We start from the raw sequence: 8,700 nt of genomic DNA, 5'->3' as shown, positions 1-8,700 counted from the left end.
ACCTAAGGAAGTGAAAGATCTCTACAAGAAAAACTACAAAACACTGTTGAAAGAAATCATTGATGATACAAACAAATGGAAACACATATCATACTCATGAATTGGTAGAATCAATATTGAGAAAATGACCATACTGCCAAAAGCAATCTACAAATTCAATGCAATCCTCATCAAAATACCATCATCATTCTTCACAAAAGTAGAAAAAAAAATCCTAAAATTCATATTGAACCAAGAAAGAGCCTACATAGCCAAAGCAAGACTATGCAAAAAGAAGAAATCTGGAGGCATTACCTTATCAAACTTCAAACTATACTATGAGGCTATAGTTACCAAAACAGTAAGGTACTAGTATAAAACAAGCAGATAGACCAACGGAAGAGAATAGAGAACCCAGAAATAAAGACAAATATTTATAGCCAATTGATCTTTGACAAAGCAAACAAAAATACAAAGTGAGGAAAGGACACCCTGTTCAACAAATTGTGTTGGGATAATTGGCAAGCCATGTGCAGAGAATGGACCTGAATCTTCATCTCTCACTTTATAAAAAAATCAACTCAAGATGGATCAAAGACATAACTGTAAGACTTGAAACCATAACAATTCTCAATGATAACATCAACAAAAACTCTTCTTGACATTGGCTTAGTCAAAGAGTTCATGACCAAGAACCCAAAAGCAAATACAACAAACACAAAGATAAATAGATAGGACCTAATTAAACTAAAAAGCTTCTGCATAGCAAAAGAAATAATCAGCAGACTAGAGAGTTAACCCAGAGTAGGAGAAAATATTAACAAACTATGCATCCAGGAAAGAACTAATGTCCAGAAACTACAAGGAACTCAAACAAATCAGCAAGAAAATATCAAATAATCCCATCAAAAAGTGGGTAAAATACATGAATAGACAATTCTCAAAAGAAGATATTTAGAATATGTAAAGGAGATAGGTTCTAAAAATTTAAGAGACAAATCAATATAGAGCATCACTTCAAATCCTTAGACTAATTTAATTTGAAATCAACTCTTCTTTGTTTCTTGGCACATTTTTTCCAGCACTTTCCACTGGGATAATGCTGTTTTATTAATAAAATGGAACTTGCATAAAAACACAAAGAATGAACATGTCTTCAATTATAGTGTCTATAAAGAAGTAGTTGAGACTATTCTGGCATAGCAACATCCTAAACTCTAATAGTGCAAACATACTTTTTAGCTTTGAAGTCACCCACTGACTTAGGTTGTCTATTCACAACATTGTGAATATCTTTTTCCTCATAGGTTCATTCTTTATTTTTTCATTGCAAAATAGCCAAAAAGAAATGCAGATGAAGGGTGAAATTCCTGCTTCCCAATAGTTTATAGGAGATGGGCAAATTGTTAATTAAATCAAAGAACAATAACAGCTCAAGTATTGTAGGGGTTCTGAAAAAAGTTAAAAAGAGAACTACTATCTGATCCAGCAATCCCACATTGGGGTATTAATTATAAATGATTAAAAACAGGATTTTAAAGAGATATTTAAACTCCGTGTTTATTGCAGCACTACATACTATAGTAAAGAGCTAGAGACAATCTAAATGTTCACCGACAGAAAAATGGATAAGCAAAATGCAATATATGTGTGTATGTGTGTATATATATAGGAATATTATAAAGCCTTTAAAAAGAAAGGACTTCTGTCATATGCAGAACATGGATAAACGTTGAGGATATTACGCTAAATGAAAGAAGCCAGTGACAAAATGAAAAAAGAATGCATAATTCCACCTATATCAGGCTTCCAAAGTAGTCAAAATCATCCAGACCTAAAGTAGAAGTGTGGTTGCCAGGGTCTGAGAGAAGAGGGAAATGGGAAGTTGCTGTTCAATAGATACAGAATTTTAGCAATGCAAGATGAAAAGTTCTAGAGATCTGTGGTACAACAGTGTGCATATTGTTAACAGTGTTTTATTATGTTCTGTTATGACCTTAAACGTTTGTTAAGATGATAGGTTTTATGTTATGTGTTTTATCACTTTAAAAAGAATAGTAGACTGCATTGAGACTGTTTCTGAAAAAAATAAATAAATATTTGCATGTTCTATCAAGAAAAAGAACAAAAACTGCACTAAGCATTCTAAATTTTGAATAAGGCCCACTGCAATTTCTGTTGGCTCTGTACTTTTAATGATACCTTTCAGCTTTATTCCCGTACGCCTAGCAGTTAACTCCTAAAAAGTGTGTATCTGCTTCTAAGTCAGAAACAAACATATAAGCCATTAATTGGAATTTTAAAATGAAAATGTTTTCCCCTTTCCCATAAAGGACACATAACAATATTGGTTTTGCAAAGTGTTTTTGTTAAGTCGTTACCTATAATTCTCTGCCCAGGATCCTCTTCTACCACATTTCCCCACAAAACTCTCTGTGTGTCATAGACAAGCGGTAAAATATAAATTAGAAAAGCTGACTTTCAGTAATAGTCATTTTATGCGAAAACAGAAACATTGTTTCTGCCTTTTTCCCCTTTCTCCATCTCATATTCTTTTCATTACAGATTTATATCAATAAATAAAGTAATACGCTAAAAATATTTCAGTCATGAGAATTAACTAAAAATTCCTCTATATGAATGCAACACTATATTCATTATTTTGCAGAGTATATGAGATATGCTCTTCTTATTAATAGGGGTTGTTTTTAATTTAATCACTATCCTTATAATCTCTTTTGCATATTTTTGAAGTTCAGCTATTAATATTTTGTTAATACAGTATTTACATGCTATGGGTAAAATATGATATATTCTTATAGAGCATAAGATTCTAAATATAATTAATGTACATGTTTTAGAAAAACTAAAATACTTTTACTTTTACACTTCCATGATTCATCTAAACTTAGCATGTATTCATGAAAGTTGCTTGAGAAGATGAAAACACTGACCGCTTACATAAAATAGATTAATATTGTCTGGCCACTATTGTAGCACAACCATTATCCCAACAGCTAGAATCACTAAAATATAAATATAAAAGAAAATTTAAAAATCAAGCCTTGACTGTCAGAAAAAAATTTAAAGTAGAGTAGCTAAGGAACAGGAAGAAAAGTATTGCCTGATTTCATTCATGTGACATCTAAAAAAGTTGATTTCACTCATGCGACATCTAAAAACGTCGAACTCATAGAGGTAGACATAGCATCATGATTAACCAGAGGCTGGGGATGAGGAGTTGGGGAGAAATTGGTCTAAGAATATAAAATTTCAGTTACATAGGAGAAATAAGTTCAAGAAATCTGTGATACAACATGGCTGAGAGTATATTTTAAGCATTCTCACCCAAAAAAATTATAAGTATGTGGGATAATGCATATGTTGATTACCTTGAATAATTCTATAATATATACATATTTCAAAATATAATTTGTACACAAAATATATATACAATTTTTATTTGTTAATTAAAAGTAACATCAAAAAATAAAGTCAGGTACATTTAAAACCCCGCTTGCCAATTAAACCTGTTGTTTCTGAGTAATAATAGATAGCACTTCTTTAACTTTCAAAAGTATCTCCTTAAAGGTTCATCTTTCTGCCTTTGAAAAACTGGAATGTAATATACTGAGCCAGCAAAACATTAAATAAAAAGCTGTTCCCTTCTGTATGAGTTAGACAAATTCTGAACAGTTTGTCTGAAACTGAGTTTCTCATTAAGGCTGGCATAATGTCTGACACCTACTAGAAATTATAATATTTGAACATAGAAACTTAATTTAAAAAACCCACAAGAACTTATACATCACAGCTAACCCATTAGTACTAAAGAGAGATACACCGAGAAAGTATGTCATACTTTAGCAAGATTTTCACCAAAATGATAACTCTAATATTTTACAAGAACACCTTAGTTCATTAAAAATATTTAGCAATTGCTTTTGATTGCCATATTTGATTGTTATGGGATGACATTGGGAGTAAAGATTCTTAGGGGACACAATGAATCTTTGGGGTCCTCAGTGAACCCTCTACAATATCACTAATGCACTATATGCCAGTAAGTGCTCATTCAAGTTTCAATGTTACCATTACATAAATTCTAACTTGCAAATAATATGAACAAGTAATAGGTATAATAATGAAATGGCAGTTAATACATTAAATTATTTTTTAACCATTTTAAATAATTAAAAGTTCAAAATACGATTTCAAGAGGAAAACAAATTTTATCATTCTTTTAGAAAATTTATTACTATTTTTTTGAGACAGAGTCTCACCCTGTCGCCCAGGCTGGACTGCAGTGGAGCAACCTCAGCTCACTGCAACCTCCTCTTCTTGGGTTCAAGCAGTTCTCCTGACTCAGCCCCCGCAGTAACTGGGACTACAAGTGACCACCATCACGCCCAGCTAACTTTTGTATTTTTATTAGAGATGGGATTTCACCATGTTAGTCAGGATGGTCTTGATCTCTTGACCTCATGATCCACCAGTCTTGGCCTCCCAAAGTGCTAGGATTACAGGCGTGAGCCACCACGCCCAGACTCATTCTTAAAACTACACAGAAGATCCATCAATTTTAACAAATGTGCCACTCAGGTGTAGGATGTTGTCGATAAAAGAGCCTAAGCATGTATTGGGGCAGGTGGTATACTAGAATTCTCTGTACTTTCTTTGTAATTTTGCTATAAATCTAATATTTCTCTAAGAAAACAATTTTTAATAGAATTTAATAACAAAAACAAAACAAAACAAAAAGCTATATATACATAGGAATAGTGGCTCTCAATCTTTATGTGCACCAGAATCACCTGGAGGGCTGCTTAAAATAGGCTGTGGGCCTATCCCTACTCTCTCCCATTTGGTTTGGGTGAGCACAATGATTGCTTTTATAAATATTACTTTTTTATGATTGATTCCCAGGCGGTAACAATTCTGCTGGTCCTCAGAGCACTCTCAGAATGAAAATGTTTCATCTCCAACACAGCAAAAAATAATGCATGCAAAAAGCATTTCTGTGCAAGTAACTACTAATTTTGAAAGAAATTTTGAAAGACTGGTTAGCTAAACGTGAGAGATTATAGGATTCCAACCAGGTAAAAATCTTTTCAGAAATTCTACTTAAAATTATTTTCTGAACCATGATTGGTGTCATTCTCTTAACTGAAATGGCTGTCTCTTCTCCAAGTTAGGTTTATAAATGGTTGCTGAAACATAATAGAGTTTTTAGAAAAAAAAAATAAGGTGCTTTTCTATGTAATATTTATCAAGAATGAATCAGTAAATAGATAATATAATAAACAATCTCATATTAATAGTTTTTTCAACAATGATTTACTATCCTAGATGATCATATGTATAATAATTATAACTTTAGTAAAGTAGTATAGAATTCAAAGTTTTTATCAATAAATTATGATTGAGGAAATATATGGCCAATATTTCAGGGTCATAAAATGTAATTAAGTATTTTATCAACATCACTGAATTAAAAGAAAAAAACGTATTTTACTGACATTTGAAAAGACTAAAAGTAGCAATTATACAGATGCATTGTGTTGTACAGATAGAAGATTATTATTACACAATTTTATCATATTAATGCTGCTTAGACTTGTCTCAAGAGTCAAGAGAAAATAATGAGAATATAGGCTGACACAATTATTCATCATTAGCATTATTATTAACATCATTCATGACTACATTTATCATTTCTAGATAAAGCTTGAACTCAGACATTCTACAATTTATTAGGAACATCATTTTTCAATATTTTAGATTTTCTGTCTTGCTCGTTGATTGAAACTCATATAATTATTTAAATACATAAGTATAGATATTTTAGACTGATTAGGAACATTAAGAATAATTAGGAATGATCTAACAATTTTAGATCACAAATAAACAGAGGCCCAGAGAGGTTTTGGTGGCTCTTCCAATTTGTTCTAGTCAGTGGCAGAACCCAGGATCAGAACTTAGACCTGAGCACTTTGCTCAGTGATCTTGCCTCTCAGTACCTTTCTGCCTCTCTGCTTTTACAACCTGATGAGGCAAATGAAAAGAACAGTGGCATGCATCATAACAGACACCAGAAAACTAACTAATGAGAACCAGCTTGTGAATGCTTCTCCACCTGAAATTCCCCTTAGGCAGCTAAGGTTAACAAAGTACTTTCTGCTGAGAGTAAAAAGATGGAGAGTTATTCTCTAGGACAAGGGCAAGGTGTTTCCAGGAAAGGCCATAGATCTGAAATTTCTCACTCATTTATGAACTAATGGAGCATGATTTCATCAGTTTTCAGGATGTTGTCAAAACCATTTAACTGACTTGTGTAAATTTAGACTTGCCACCTATTCACAGCCTTTCAGAATTGTATTTTCATTCCCAAATATTGTTTACCTGTTAGATTGAATGATGTTTTGGATTTTAAAAGATAGAAATTTAAATAGGAAAAAGAAATTTGAAAGAATAGTTGATCAAGATTTGAAATAGTATTAGAGATTCAGGAAACTGCATTTTACAATTTAGCTTTTTTCTGTGTTACAAGAAGTGGTGTCTATTGTACTCTGTGTGGAAGTTAGACTTCTGTGGGCACACAATATCTGCCGAGTCAGAAAATTCATTTTCATGACCAGAAAAATCTGTTCCATTGGTACCAAACAGAAAGTAAACATTCAAAAATGAAGAGAACACAGGCTGGGTCAGAAAGAAAGATTCAAATTCCAGACATTTCACTTTATGAAATTGGGCAACAGCACGGAGAAAGATGAGGACATCAGGACTCATTATTTGTCTATTCAGGTTTTCTATTTCCTCATGATTCAGTCGTTGTAGGTTGCTGTGTCCAGGAATGTATCAATTTTTTTCTAAGCTTTGCAATTTGTCAGCACATAGTTGTTCATAATATTTTCTTATGGTTCTTTGTGTTTCTGTAGTTTCAGTTGTAATGTCTTCTTTTTCATCTCTGATTTTATTAATTTGCATCTTCTCTCTCTCTATCTTTATAGTTAGCCTGGCTAAAGTTTTGTCAATTTTATTTATTTTTTCAGAAAAACAATTCTTCATTTCATCAATCTTTTGTATTTTTTAGTCTCAATTTTATTTTTTTAATTTATTTTTTCCTAATAATCTTGGATTTAGCTTGTTCTTGTTTTACTAGGTCCTTGAAAGGTAATATTAAATTGTTATTCAAGATCTTTCTTTATTTTGAAATAGGCATTTATTGCTATAAACTACCCTCTCAGCACTGCTTTCTCTGTATTACATAGGTTTGGGTATTTTTTCTATTTTCATTTGTCACTAGAAAATTTTTAACTTCCCTTTTAGTTTCTTTATTGACCCATTGGTTGTTCAGAAGTATGTTAATTTCCATGTATATGTATAGTTTCCAATGTTTCTCCTGTTATTAATTTCTAGTTTTATAACATTATAGTCAAAAACAATACTTAATAGGATTTTAAATATTAAAAAAATTAAGATTTGCTTTGTGGCCTACTATATAAACATTCTCTTGGATAGAGAGTATTTCATGTCCACTAGAGAAGAATATATGTTCTGTTGCTGTATGTATTATCAGATCCATTTTCTCTAAAGTGCATTTCAATTCCAGTGTTTCCTTGTTAATTTTCTGTCTGGTTAATATGTCCATTGAGGAAAGTGGGTATTGAAGTGTCCTATTCATATTCTATTGCTATCTATTTATCCCTTCATCTCCATTAATATTTGCTTTATATTTAGATGCTCCAATGATGGATGCATATATATTCACAATTGTTATGTCCCTTAATTACTTGAGCCCATTAGTATTAAATAAAGGCCTCTTCTCTCTCTTCTGTCAGTTTTTGGCTTGAAATTTATGTTGTCTAATATAGCCATTTCTGCTCTCTCTTGATTACTGTTTGCATGAAACATCTTCTTCAATCCCTTTATTTTCAGCCTATATGTTCCCTTAAAGCTAAAGTAGGTCTCTTATGGACAGCATATAGTTGGATATTGTTTTTTATTTTTCAGCAATTTATGTCTTTTAATATGATAATTTAATTTATATTTGAAGTAATTATTGATAGATAAATGCTTATTGCTGACATTTTGTTGTTTTCTGGTTGTTTTATAAATCTTTAATTCTTTCTTCCTCTATTTTTTACCTTTGTGATCTGTTGATTTTATTTAATTCTAAGTTTTGATTCATTTCTTCTTATTGTTTACATATCTGTGATAGTTTTTGCCTTGTAGTTACTATTATGCTTACATAAAATATATTATTACTTTACACTGATAACAACTTAACTGTAGTCGTATACAAAAACTCTAAATTTTTTCTTCCTTCCCACTATTTAAAAATATGTCACTATTTACATCTTTTGATAATAAATATTTTTAACAACTTATTGTAACTATTTTTTTACTATTTTAGCTTTTAACCTTAATATCAGAAATATGTATGATTTACAGAGCACCAAAATAGTATTGGGTTATTCTGAATTTGACCATATATTTACCTTTACCAGTGAATTTTACACTTTCAAATGATTTCATGTTATCAATTAGCATCCTTTTTTTTTTTTTTTAAATTTATTTATTATTATTATTATACTTTAAGTTGTAGGGTACATGTGCATAACGTGCAGGTTTGTTACATAGGTATACTTGTGCCTTGTTGGTGTGCTGCACCCATCAACTCGTCATTTATATCAGGTATAACTCCCAATGCAATCCCTC

This window comes from Mandrillus leucophaeus, unplaced genomic scaffold, assembly GCF_000951045.1.
Source record: "Mandrillus leucophaeus isolate KB7577 unplaced genomic scaffold, Mleu.le_1.0 Scaffold361, whole genome shotgun sequence".
NCBI lineage: Eukaryota > Metazoa > Chordata > Mammalia > Primates > Cercopithecidae > Mandrillus > Mandrillus leucophaeus.
Note: the sequence above shows the minus strand (reverse complement) of the source record.